The sequence below is a fragment of the Trachypithecus francoisi genome, unplaced genomic scaffold (assembly GCF_009764315.1).
Source record: "Trachypithecus francoisi isolate TF-2019V2 unplaced genomic scaffold, Tfra_2.0 Lachesis_group13, whole genome shotgun sequence".
Classification (NCBI taxonomy): Eukaryota; Metazoa; Chordata; class Mammalia; order Primates; family Cercopithecidae; genus Trachypithecus; species Trachypithecus francoisi.
Genome location: NW_022681458.1, coordinates 97,331,639 through 97,345,482, shown reverse-complemented (window position 1 = coordinate 97,345,482; position 13,844 = coordinate 97,331,639). Strand labels below are relative to the sequence as shown.

At 36.9% G+C, this 13,844-nt stretch overlaps 1 pseudogene; it reads right to left on the bottom strand.

Moving 5' to 3' along the window:
* Nucleotides 1-3,875: 3,875 nt before the first annotated feature.
* On the bottom strand, nt 3,876-5,458 carry LOC117094218 (annotated as a pseudogene).
* Nucleotides 5,459-13,844: the final 8,386 nt, after the last annotated feature.

Genomic DNA, 13,844 nt, shown 5'->3' with positions numbered 1-13,844 from the left:
GTGGTTATGCTACATAATTTTCAGGTTTCCTCGAAAATTTATCAAAAAAATCTACTAAAGAATATGGCAGAATTTGTAATACTCTATGCCCAGGACATTTACATTTTGCTGGAGTTTTGAAATCACCTTCCTCCTCCTACACACACACACACACACACACACACACACACACGAAAACTTAAAGAAATTTGTCTTTGGCAATAAACTCAAGACCCCCTTTCCCCCCAAAAAACAACAAAAACAAACAAGGACAGAAAATCTTTTTTTAATCTTTCAAATGATGCCATGTAGATACTATGTAATTATCCTAGTTTTGACATAGTTGTCCCCTTTAAATATATCTGTACTAACATCCTCTCTTGCCCCTAGTATCAATTCACTCTATAGATTTTTTGGAGGGGAGGGGAGAAAAAATGTCTAGGTTTCTTTTGTTTTATTGTCTGAACTGGAAAAGTAGTTGTGTTACTGTAAAAATCTGACATGCAGCTCAAGAAGAAAAAGGTGTCTGTTCCCATAACTCTACTCTGAGCTCTTACAGTCAGTGTAAGTCTGCCTTTTTTAGCATTGAAATTCACCATGTTTTTTTTTTTTTTTTTTCTATTTGTTTTCTTTGCTGCTGCTGTATACAGGCAGAGTGAGTAAAGCTCTTCCCACACTGCATCTGAAAGTTCTTTCCTGCCATACCTAGCAACTTAAACAAGCACCACTTCTCTTTTTATTGGCTTATCCCTTGCTCATTATTTTACCTTTATCTACATTCTTCTGCATTTCATCGGTGTCTTTGATCAGGCTGTACTCAGACCTATTTCTATCTTGAATAGGTTTTATTCACAGACTTTTCCCACCTTTCCTAACCTTTCTCAGGGTCAGTTATTTTTCCAAAGGGTCAACAGCTATGGAATTCCCTATGCTAACTTCAAATAGTGACCTGTTTAAATAAACATTGCTAAAAGGAGTTGTTCGAAGACGATTGTGTGGTCTAAATAAAGCTGGGCTTAGTCAGCCTTGTGAAGCAGTTGCAGTTTATCTTTCTCTTCCTTCTCTTCTATAAGAATATGACTATCCTATATTTCATTGTCCTAGGGCTTGGCTTTAGCTGGTTGACATCAATGCTTAAAAGTTGAGTTAATATGGGTCTTCATAGTCTTCATTCCCCACTCTCTCTCTCTCTCTCATTACTAGCATTTTCACTTACCTTATTTTAAGAATTGAAAAATATTTTTAAATATATAATTTAATATCTTTGAAATTGAGATAAATCTTAGAGTTGATGATATGCCACAGTTAAATTGGCAATATATTTTTTCTTTAACTGTACATATAATAGTGACAGGTTTTATAATTGATGACATCTCTTAGATTCAGTGAAGTTAGAAATAAGTAAGTCCTAGAAAGCACAAGACATTGATTGGTGGGAGTCAATCCCTAATAGTGGAATTTCAGGCACAATTGAATCGTAATGGGAGTGTTAATTTTGGCCAGGGAGTAACAACCTTACTTTCTCCAGACTCTATTCTGCAGGTGACTGCTGACTCCAGCTATAAACCAGCTGGCCCTGACTCCAAAAGAAGCAACTCAGAATTTAACTGATGCAAGCAGCTTGCATTGCAGGGATGGAAAGGCTGACATTATTTCCATAGGAAAAGTTTCTGCTATTTAGGAATATGCTAAAATAGTTTAAAGGAATGTAAATGAAGAGGAAGAATGAGTATAGAGTGTGTTCCAGGGGGACTCGCTCTGCTTAGTTTAGCAACAGGTCAGCAGGATTTGTAAAATCTTTTAAATGAAAAGCTATACAGAGCTTTTATACTTATTCCTAGCATTAATTCTTTCTTCCTTATGACTATTGCATGAAGTTTCTCTTCATAAAGCAGAAGTGTGACACTTTGTCAATGTAAATGGGATAAAATAACATGCACAATCTGTTCAGTTTTTTTGTCATTAAACTACTTGATTTAATCATCATACAGCCTGTGTCCTCTATTTCTTTTCTAGTTATTCATTCATGACTTGGAAATCTAGGAGAAATATTTCCACTTGTGCAAAAAGGACACTGCTATGTCTTGCATCTGACATGGGTTTAACTGACCATGTACCTTTAGAAATCGTTGGGCTCTAGGGACTACATGCTTGCAATAGGAATAATTTGCCACTAGAGTATAATCTTGCAAATTAGCAGCAGAACAGAAGGCCACTTCTCTTCCCAGTGAATTCTGTAGTGGCAAGACAAAAAAAAGTTATTTTTTTCTAAAATTATAACCATATATTTCTACCAAAATATAAGTAATTTATATTATCCTATTAGTCAATTATTGTATTGCTATGAAGACATAACTGAGACTGAGTAATTTATAAAGAAAAGAGGTTTATTTGGCTCACAGTCCTGCTGGCTATACAGGAAGCATAGGACCAGCATCTGAATCTGGTGAGGGCCTCAGGAATCTTCTAATTATGGCAGAAGGTGAAGGGGGTACAGTTATGTCACATGGTGAGAGTGGGAGCAAGGGAGAGAAGAAGAAGTTCCAGGCTCTTATAAATAACCAGATCTCGTGTGAACTCACAGAGTGAGAACACACTCATTACCATGAGGACAGCAGCAAATTATTCATGAGGGATCCACCATCATGACCAAACACATCCCACCAGGCCCCACCTCCAACACTGACAATCACATTTCAACAAGAGATTTGGAGTGGACAAATATCCAAACCATATCAATTATTAAAGTTTAATTATTTAAAATCATGAATCAAAATTAGAATATAGCTTAAACTGTAGACTGTTACTTTCCAGACAATCATAAAATATTTATGAATCCTATCTTAGAGAGGAGGTCAACATTCTCTGAATTTTTAAATCTTCCCCAATTATTTCTGCCAAGGTTGATTGATGGACCACATTTGGATATGATTAGACTTGATGACGTTTATGGTTCCTCTGATTTTTTTCAGATCTGAAATATCTTTATTTTTTTAGAAAACAGATTCCAGGCAGGTTAAAAAGTAACAATAGAGGGTATCTATGCAGAATTGTAGTCATTCAAAGCATTCGAGAAATATGGGAGTATAAATATCTGGAAACCGTCTCTTAGTTTTCAAAACAAAAGGTGTAAGTCATTCCTAACTAATTTGAGCTTTTTAGCATTTTCCCAGACATAAAGGGGAAAAGCAGTTAACATTTGAAAGTTCTGAAAGTTTTTTATTTGGTTCATTACATTAGACTGTTTACCTTTGATCAAATTCCTTCTTTTTACTATTTTATTTTATTTTTTTTGAAACGAAGTCTTACTCTGTCAGCCAGGCTGTAGTTCAGTGGTGCAATCTTGGCTTTCTGCAACCTCTGCCTCCTGAGTTCAAGAGATACTCGTGCCTCAGTCCCCCGAATAGCTGGGACTACAGACGTGTGCCATGACGCCCTGCTAATTTTTGTATTTTTAGTGGAGATGGGGTTTCACCATGTTGACCAGGCTGGTCTCAAACTCCTGACCTCAGGTGATCCACCTGACTTGGCCTCCCAAAGTGCTAGGATTACAGGTGTGAGCCACCGTGCATGGCCTAATTTCTTCTTTTTAAAACACAGATAAAAATATTATACAAGTCTACTGTTAAAGAAGACAACATGCTGCAAATTAATTCTGGTACGTATTCCAAAAAAGCTTAGAAAATAAAGGTGTTAAAGTTACTTTGGAATATGTTTAATAGTCATCTCCTCTTCTGACAGCTTCTTTACATGCTGGATGCAACAGTATGGTATGTTCAAATTGCACCCTGTATGATCCTTTAGTGTCACACAATGGTGGATACAATTTCCAAGTCACAGATTCTTCAGAGCCATCAAGAATTTCCTTTCTCCCAAGTAATCCAGCCATCTGTGGCAGAGGGTGAGGATGCCAAAATTTTCATTGATGACATTTGACAATTGTTTTGTTCTTGGAAACCTTATTGGTACATGTCCAACATCAAAATTTTTCATGTAATGTGAACATCCCATATCATCGTGAAATCTTTTCCTGTACTGTCAAAGGTTTCCATTGCATACACTTCCTTTCCTCCATTCTCGTTGCCGCTCCTCCTTTCGCAATGGACGCTGTTTTCCTGGAATGTGTTCTATATTTCCCAATTGAGTGTTCATTTAGATTATGGATTGGTTTCACTTGTTATGTCTTCCCATCTATTTCAACTTCGTAGGACTCCATAACTTTTTGGATGGCCTCACCAACATCACACAGATGAACATCTATTCCAGCACACTTCATTCCAGTATGAGTAGCATCTTTTACAGATTTTAATAATGTATCATAATTGAGATTAAAAGTAGCAGTAAGACCACAGTCAATAGTCAATATTCCTACCACTTATACCTATTCCAAAATCTATTTTACAGATGTCATCCTACTGTATTAGTGTTGGGTCACCAGCAATGGGAATATAATGGGCAGCACAATTATTGAGAGAACATCCAGCAGGAAATGCTAGGCCTGCATTTAATCCATTCTCTTTTATTAGATTGTGTGAACAGTTTTCCAACTTTTCACAGATTTCTATCATCCCAGGCTTGATCCAGCTCATTACATATTTTCTAACTTGTTGATGTACTTCTGCAGCTTCTCAAAAGTCATTCCAAATATCTTCACTAGCCTGATATAACACTTTCTTTCCTTCACTCATAATTCTCCATCCATCTTGTGTGGGTGGGTATTCACATTCTTGTCCTTTAGGAAATACACTATTAGGATACAGTCACATATTGGAACTGAAGGAGGGTCTGTTTGAATTTTGGTTCTCTCTTGTTCTTTTCTTCCTCTTCTTCTTCTTCTTCTTCTTCTTCTTCTTCTTCTTCTTCTTCTTCTTCTTCTTTCTTTCTTTCTTTCTTTCTTTTTTTCTTTCTTTCTAGTTGCTCCACCTCCTTTACCATCTCCATCTTCATCATCATCATCTCTTTCTTTCTCTTCCAACGCTTGTCTTTCCAACTGTCTTGTTCCTTCATCCACTGAGGCTCTTAATACCTTGTCAGTTTCCTGCTGCCCTGCTGCAGCCCCTTTACTCTTCTTTTTCTTCCATCTGTTTTTCTTGGCTGCTTCCTCAGCTGTAGAGGCAGCTTCCTCCTCCCTGTCATCTGGATCCAGGTTGCCATTCAGGTGACTCCCAGAGGAGGCAGGTGGCTCCCGAAGGTTGCTGCCTCCCCCATGCCTGCCATGTTGCCTGAAATGTTCCTCTGAATTTTAAGGGTAAATGTTTTCTAATCACTTGAATTTAATATTGTCTCTAAGTGTATCCTCTATATTCTAAGATTTGATGCAATGTACAAAGAACCTCTTTCTTGAATCAGAAACATTCCAGTACTTTTCACTTAACTTTGAAAATCAATGTTAGCCTATTATGCAAGTTTTAGTGACAGTATATCTTTCTATGAACAAACCAGAACTTCTGTCTGTGAATTCGAAGTTGTAGTTGTTCATGCTAAAGGAAAGCAAGGTGCTAGAAGAACAATTTAAAACCCCCTTTTAGTTAAATTCTCTCTGTTTACTTAATAATTTTCCTTAACAATAGACTCAGGGAACTAAATCCCTAAGTTGCTGTTGAAATCTTTAAAAAAAAAAAAACACATAACACTTTGTATTAATTATAGTTACACAAACAGTATGGTATTTTCTACACATGCACTCTAAACCTTAGGTTGATTGGACAAGACCTTTAAGAAACGCTTAGCTGAGTCACAATTATTTACAGGAACCTAAAGCTAAGAAGAGTTGAACCCATTTTTTAAAAATTTGTGTTAGCATCACCAAATATTTCTTTCTGGGTGGTCCAGGATCACATTTTCTCCTCAGGTATGTTAGCTGTTTGACGTTGGCTAACACCAAACAGCATCTAGGGCCAAGTGGAAGAATTAAGTAATACATAAAAGAAATAAGTGGTTTCCAAAATTTGCCATAACCACTATCTATGCCTTGTCTTAACATACATCTGTCTTCTCTGTGTACTACTGATTTTACCCACACTTTAGGCTATTTTCATCTCTTGCCTTCTCAGACTACCATGGTCTTCACATTTGTAGCTTGTCCTCTCTCTTTTTGATTCCATTTGATCTGGTTGTGTAGGAAACCTAAGTTAGTAACGTAAACCAGAAGATTCAGGTAAAATCTCACTAGCTAGTCAGCCACTGCATTTAAAAAGTTGACATTTATGATTTCAGTTATGGCATTCTGTTGCTTTCACTTACAAATTCTGCAACAATTCCTAGAGATTTTCAAATTTATCAAAAAAAAAAATACCCAATGATTAGTCAACAGTGTGAATCATGAACAGCATTCTTTATTAAAACTAAAATAAGCCAGGTATGGTGGCTTATATCCATAATCCCAACACTTTGAAAGGCTGAGGTGGGCAGATCTCTTGAGCTCAGGAGTTCGAGACAAGCCTGGGGAACATGGTGAAAATCCATCTCTACAAAAAATACAAAAATTAGCTGGGCATGGTGGCATGTGCCTGTAGTCCCAGCTACTCAGGATGCTGAGGTGGGAGGATCACTTGAGCTTGGGAGTTGGAAATAGCAGTGAGCTGAGATCGCACCGCTGCACTCCAGTCTGGGTGACAAGAACCAGAATCTGATTCAAAATTAAAAAAAAAAAAACTAAATTTACAGAAATTACAGTCTAAGTGATATATACAGCACTATAAAGATAAAAATAATTCATCTGAATGTCACCTTATGGGATTTATAAACTAATTCAATGTATTTTTAAAAGAGTTCTCATATTCATTTGTATTTGATCACGAATTTCACAACATACAAAGAAGATTATTGATTCATCAAGAATCTAAGGCCTTTGGCCACAATTTTTAATTCTTCTCAAAATATTTTCTCCTCAAGTCTTAATGACATCCAGTTTCTGCTCCAGGATATGGCAAGCTAGAAGGAGTATTGCTTCTACACTTATAGAAACAAAAAGGCTAGAAAAATTGTAAACCCACAACTTTTCTTGGACCCATTCAAAAGTTGAGATTACAAAACAATCAATTAACCAGAAAAATGGGGAGAGACGGGTGCCTATAGGGAGAGACAGGATATATACATTTGCTTTGCTAAGGTGGATGTCACCTGGACACCGCTAAGGGTTCAAAATAACTGATAAGTTGGAGGCAGAGTGCCAAGTGCAGACTGGTAGAGAGGTTGAAGCCTCTGAGGTCCACAGATATGGGAGAAGGAGACTCCCACACACCAGCAGCCTTTTTATCCATGAAGCCCAGTAGGTGTTAACAGGAAGGTATGGGGGTGAGGGGATCAGAGAAGTGAATCCGGAGACAACTTCTTTTATGTAGGACTGGTGGACAGGAAGCACAGGCATGATAAATGAGCTGGAGGTATGGGGGTGAGAGGATCGGAAAGGTGAGTCAAGACACAGCTTCTTTTATTTAGGACTGGTGGACAGGAAAAGCAGGCATGAAAAATGAGCTGGAGGTAATGATCCTGTATGGAACCAAAGCTTTAATTTACAGGAAAGACAACAAAACCCACTGGTCATAGGCCACTGATATAAGCCTATGACCCCTGACAAAGAGAACAAGAGAAACAAAAAGGAGCAGAAATATGCTCTTAGCAAGAACTATAGCTGGAAAAAGAGCAGTAACATTTTGAGGGCCAAATCACTGAGACGCAGGGATTTTTCCCAACTTCACTACCCACCACCAGGCTAAAAAGCACCAAGTAAGGTGATAATGGAATACTGCTGGTTAAGTTGCAAGTGACAGACACACTCTGTGGTACAGCACGAAAGGGAAGGCTAATGGGGGAGGTGGAGTAGAGGTTGAGAAAAAAGATTTTGGGAAGCCAGCCGCCATTCCAAACACACAGTATATTGCTAGAGAAATTTGAAGACTGTGGTCTACTAAAGACAAACATAGCAAGGACAATTTCAACACTGAACAACTCCTGGCTAGTTAACGCAATCCTATATACAAAAAAGGTATGCTTATTTAAAAGCCTAAACTCTAAGTACTTGAGTCTATGCTTTCCTATACAAAATACACGGGTTTCTACAAAAAATTATGAAGAATACGGAAAATCAACACACACACACACACACACCCCCCACAATGTAATCAACAGAACCACCAGATTCAGATATGGTGCAGATGTTGAAACCATCGGACTGAGAATTTCAAATTACTATGATTAATATATTATACATTCTAAAGGAAAAAAGTGGACACATTTAACATTATATAGCCAGTTTTATCAAAAAGAGGGAAAGTGAAAGGAAGAAGCAAATGAAAATGGTAGAAATACACAGCATAGTAATAAAGCATGTATTTGATTGACTTATTAGTAGACTCGACAGAGTGAAGAAAATATTCGGTGAGCTTGAACATAGGTCAATAGGAATTACTTCAACTGAAACATAGAAAAAAAGTGGGAAAAATAAACACAAACAATAAACACAGAAAAAAGCATCCATGAGCTGTCAGACAAAATCAAATAATCTAACAATTGCCAAACTGGGATTCTAGAAGGAGAATCAGGAGAGAATGGAGCAGAGAAACATTTGAAAAAAATAATGGGGCCGGGCGTGGTGGCTCACGCCTGTAATCCCAGCACTTTGGGAGGCTGAGGCGAGCGGATCACAAGGTCAGCAGATTGAGACCAACCTGGCTAACACGGTGAAACCCCGTTTCTACTGAAGAATACAAAAACTTAGCCGGGCATAGTGGCGGGTGCCTGTAGTTCCAGCTACTCAGGAGGCTCAGTCAGCAGAATGGTGTGAACCCGGGGGGCGGAGCTTGCACTGAGCCGAGATCACGCCACTGCACTCCAGCCTGGGCAACAGAACGAGACTCCATCTCAAAAAAAAAAAAAAATGACCAAGAATTTCTGACATTAATAACAGACACCAAAGCATAGATCCAGGAAACTCAAAGAACATAAAACAGAGTAAATACTCCCCTTAAGGAATGAGACCTGGTGGGACAGGGCGGTGAACACACATATGTGTATCGTATTATATTAATGCTGCAAACAAAAGACAAAAAGAAAACCCTTAACACAACCTGAGGGAGGAAAAAGATGAGTTACAGGGAAACGAATATATTATAGCTGATTTCTCATCAAACACTGAGAAAAAAATTACTGTCTTTCCATAATTCTTTACCCAGTAAAAATATATTTTGAAAATGAAGTATAAATATGGGCTTTGTAAGACAAACAAAATCAGATAATTCGAGAAGATCTACACAACAAGAAATGTTAAAAGAAATTCAACGGGCAGAAGGAACGCGATATCAGATTGAAATGTGAATCTTCTAAGAAAATGAAGAGCACTGGTAAAGAATAAATGAAAATAAATTAATTTCAAAATTTGCTCTAAAAGATAACTTAATGTCTAAAGAAAAATACAAGGAACATATTGTCTTTATGGAGTGTCTAAAAGAAAATGTGTGATATCAATAGCTCGAAGAATGGGGGAAGAATTGGACATACACAGTTATGAGATCCTTAAACTACTTGTCAAATAGTATATGATTTTATTTAAAATAAGATTCCGATTAATTGAAAGTATATATCAAAAGCACAGATCACTGGACTGTGAAAAAGTATAAATAATTTAATAATGGAGATAAAAATTGGTTATCATAAAATGTATTATTAACGTAAGATAAATCAGAAAAAGAGGGAAAAAATAGCAAAAACAGATAGAACAAATAAAACACCATGTGGCAAAATGGTAGATCTTTATCTCCTAGGCTTTTTATTGTTTTTTCCTCTAGAGTCACTCTGAAAAGTCTTAATTCATATACATAAATAGAGTGATTTGTGAATAATCCTACTGGGAAGCAAGGGGCATTTATAATATAGGTATGCTGTGTTTTCTCTGCAGGAAACTTATGGATTTCTTTATACAAAGCTTGTGGCTTTATCTTTACAAAAACAAATGTGTGAATACAACCATTAATTCATCAAGTATTCGTTGAACATCTTATTTATTTATTTATTTATTTATTTATTTATTTATTTATTTTCTGAGATGGAGTCTCGCTCTGTTGCCCTTGCTGGAGTGCAGTGGTGCAATCTCGGCTCACTGCAACTTCTGCCTCTCAGGTTCAAGTGATTCTCCTGCCTCAGCCTCCTGAGTAGCTGAGATTACATGTGCCCACCACCATGCAAAACTAAGTTTTGTATTTTTTTTTTTTTTTAGTAGAGATAGGGTTTCACCAGTTTGGCCAGGCTGGCCTTGAACTCCTGACCTCAGGTGATCCACCCTCCTTGGCCTCCCAAAGTGCTGGGATTACAGGCCTGAGACACCGCGCCCAGCCAATCATCTTCTTTATGCTAAGGACTGTGGGTACAATGTTGAACAAAACAGTTACAGATCTAGTACTGCTCTTCCAGTACTGGCAAACTTACAAGTTCTTGATAGGTTAGTAGCTGTTACTCAAATTGTCTTCAAAGATCTGTCATTTTAAACAGCTTCCTTGTGATACAACAAATACATTCCTCTTAGAATATTTTATTTTCATGCTTGTTGCACTTCTAAGAATAAAATCTTTGAAATATATCTATAGGGAAAAAATATAATGGACAATTTTGATTGTCTACTCAACATTCATTGTCTCCTTACACCTTCCTAAGAGAATCTGGGATGTTCTTCAGGAACCCATTCCTCCTTTATACTACCTGTGTGATTCAGGGAAGACTGATTCTGTTTCTAACTCAGATACCACCCTTGGTCAAGCGAAATTATTAATAATAATCTAATCCCTATTCCACACTCAATCAAGCCAGTGATCGATTCAGGAACACAAATTTAATCCATCAGCACAGAGCATTCCAGCCTTTGGTTATTTTTGTTCTGTGAGTTGACCCAAGACATGATACAGCTCAAACACACTAGATGAGAGACGTTTTATTCCACAAATAGAAGAGTGGCTTTTCCTCTCTCCTACTGCATGAAGACTAGGAAACGGACTGTCCTGAAGGCTACTAAAAACCATGTTTTGGCCACAAGAGAGGTCAGCTTGAGAACAAAGTTATACATATACAAGAGTTGACCTGGAAGAAGCACAGGGGAACTGAGTTGGAATCCTCATTTGAATTTTCCTTGAGCTTGTTCTCTCTTGGGACTTCCAGTTATGTGAGAGTCACTTAACTCAATAAATATTTACTGAGCACCTACTTTGTGTCAGATATTCTTCTACTAGGAATACAGCATGAAGAGTAGAGCTGTGTTCACAGAGCTTATGTTCATGGGAGCACAGAAAATCAGTAAGAAAATAAATAAACATAGAATAGGTCAGATGTTAAGAAATGCTATTATTTGTTATTTTTGATTGATACTCTATAACTTTTAGTGACTCCAAATAAACATATGGGGTCATTTCCTTTAGCCCCTTTTCTCAGGAATCCTGCCCCCAAATTGCCATCCATTTCACTTTAGCAGCCCTGGACTGCTAAATGTTATGGTGATCCTGATATTCAACACATACTTCTTTTCTCTTTAAGATTACCTTTTGTCCATTGTCCCATATCTAAAACCACCTGCCTCATGCATTTTTGGTTGCAGGAAAAGTCCAGTATAAATCTCATGAGTAGGAGTGTAAAGAGACCTGAGTTTTCATAGTGAATAGGAGTTTAGAAAGATGAATAATTCACATATAAGGAATCATCTGTATGTAGATATGGAAAGATGAAATATATATACACATACATATTTTTTAAGTTGGCATATAATATATAGTGATCAGATGAGGGTAATTAGCATATCAATAATCTCAAACATGTATCATTTCTTTGTGTTGGGGACATTCAATATCCTCCTTCAAGCTATTTGAGACTATCTAATACATTGTTAACTGTAGCCATCCTACAATATTACAGAACACTAGAATTTGTTCCTCCTAGCTGTAATTTTGTATCCTTTAACAAATATCTTCCTATTCCTCCTTTGCCCGACCCTTGATGTGAGATCAACATTTATTTTTGCTTCCACATATGAGTGAGAACATGCAGTGTTTAACTTTCTTTTCCTGGTTCATTTCACTTAACATAATGCCCTCCAGTCCCACAGTCCCTTCCATGTTGCTCCAAATGATAAGATTTTTTTTTTTCTTTTTTTTTTTTGAGAAGAGGTCACACTCTGTTGCTCAGGCTGAGTGCAGTGGTGCAATCATAACTCACGGGAGCCTCAAACTCCTGGGCTCAAGTGACCCACTCACCTCAGCCTACTATGTAGCTGGAACCACCAATGTATTACCAAGTCTGGTTAATTTTTTAAATTTCTTGTAGAGATGGTGTCTCGTTTTGTTGCCCAGGCTGTTCTCAAACTCCTGGCCTCAAGTGTTTTTCCTGCCTTGGCCTCTCAAATTTCTGGGATTACAGGTGTGAGCCACCATACTCTGATCTGACCTTATCTTTATTTATTTATTTATTTATTTATTTTTATGACTGCATAGCATTTTACTGTGTATATGTACCATATTTTCTTTATCCATTCATCTGTTATTGGACACCTAGTTTGATTCCGTATCGTGGCTATTGTGAATAGTGCTGCAATACACATGGGAGTGCAGATGTCTCCCTGATATAATGATTTCCTTTTCTTTGGATAAATTCCTAGTGGTGGGATTGCTGGATCATATGGTAGTTCTGTTTGTGGTTTCTGAGGAACCTCCACACTATTCATAGTGGCTGTTTCAGTTTATATTCCCACCAACGGTGTATAAGCGTTCCCTTTTTTTCTATATCCTCACTAGCATTTGCTAGTTTTTGTCTTTTTGATAATAGCTACCCTAACTAGGGAGTTAAGTGTGATTTGAAAAGGAGGACAGATTGCTTCTGAGAGTTATAACTGAATACAGATGTGTCTAGAGGGGAAGGCAAAATTACATCATGAAGGGAGGGATAGCTAAATAAACATGTTCTTCCATATCTTCCCTTTCCTAACTTTTCCCTTATTATACTCACAGTTTCTATGGATTATTTTCCATTGCATATCCCCACTATAATATAAGGTTGCTGAGAATGAGACCATAACTGACTTGCTCATTGTTACGTTTCCAGTTTCTGGATCATAGTAGGCACTCAAAAAAAATGTGTCGAATTGGCTATGTCTGTGTATGGTTGTGTATAGGTGAAATGTATTTATATGTGTGTGTGTATATATATATGTGTGTGTTTGTGTGTGTGTATATACATATATATATATATATATATACATATATATGGGGCTGTTTCATGCATTAAATAACTTAAAACATTGCTGATGATATGAAGGTAAAACTTAGGAACTCTTATTAGGTGGGTTATTTATGAAAGCATATTTCTTCTTTCAGGAAAATAATATATTACTAAGTGTATTTATTTATTTCATTAAAAGTTTCAAATTTTGGCCTCCACATTAAAACTATCTTGGGGCAAAAGTTCAAATGAATTGTAATTAAGTCAAATAGAAACAAGCATAAATGTCCAATATATGTTATATCAGTGGAACACCTATTTTAGAAAATAGCTAGTGTAACCCCCATGGTAAGTTAGCATCCAGGAGACCATCAAAAAATAACCTTGTGAAGAAATCATAGTTTGTGAAAAGAAATAGCTATGATGTGAGAGAGGCTTCCATTGAAAAGTAATTTTCATAATTTTTGCCTGCCATTGAAAAATTGTTACTTCCCTAGTCAAAATATGTGGTTTTGCCATGTGTTTTCAAGCACAATATGAATGTGTGAGGGATGTTGCAAAACAGCCACCTGGAACAAACATAGTAAAATGACCAATCAGGAAACACAGAAGCTTCAGTGGAAAAAATAATACGTATTTTAATTCTCCCCAAATTTGCATTTATAAATATTTGT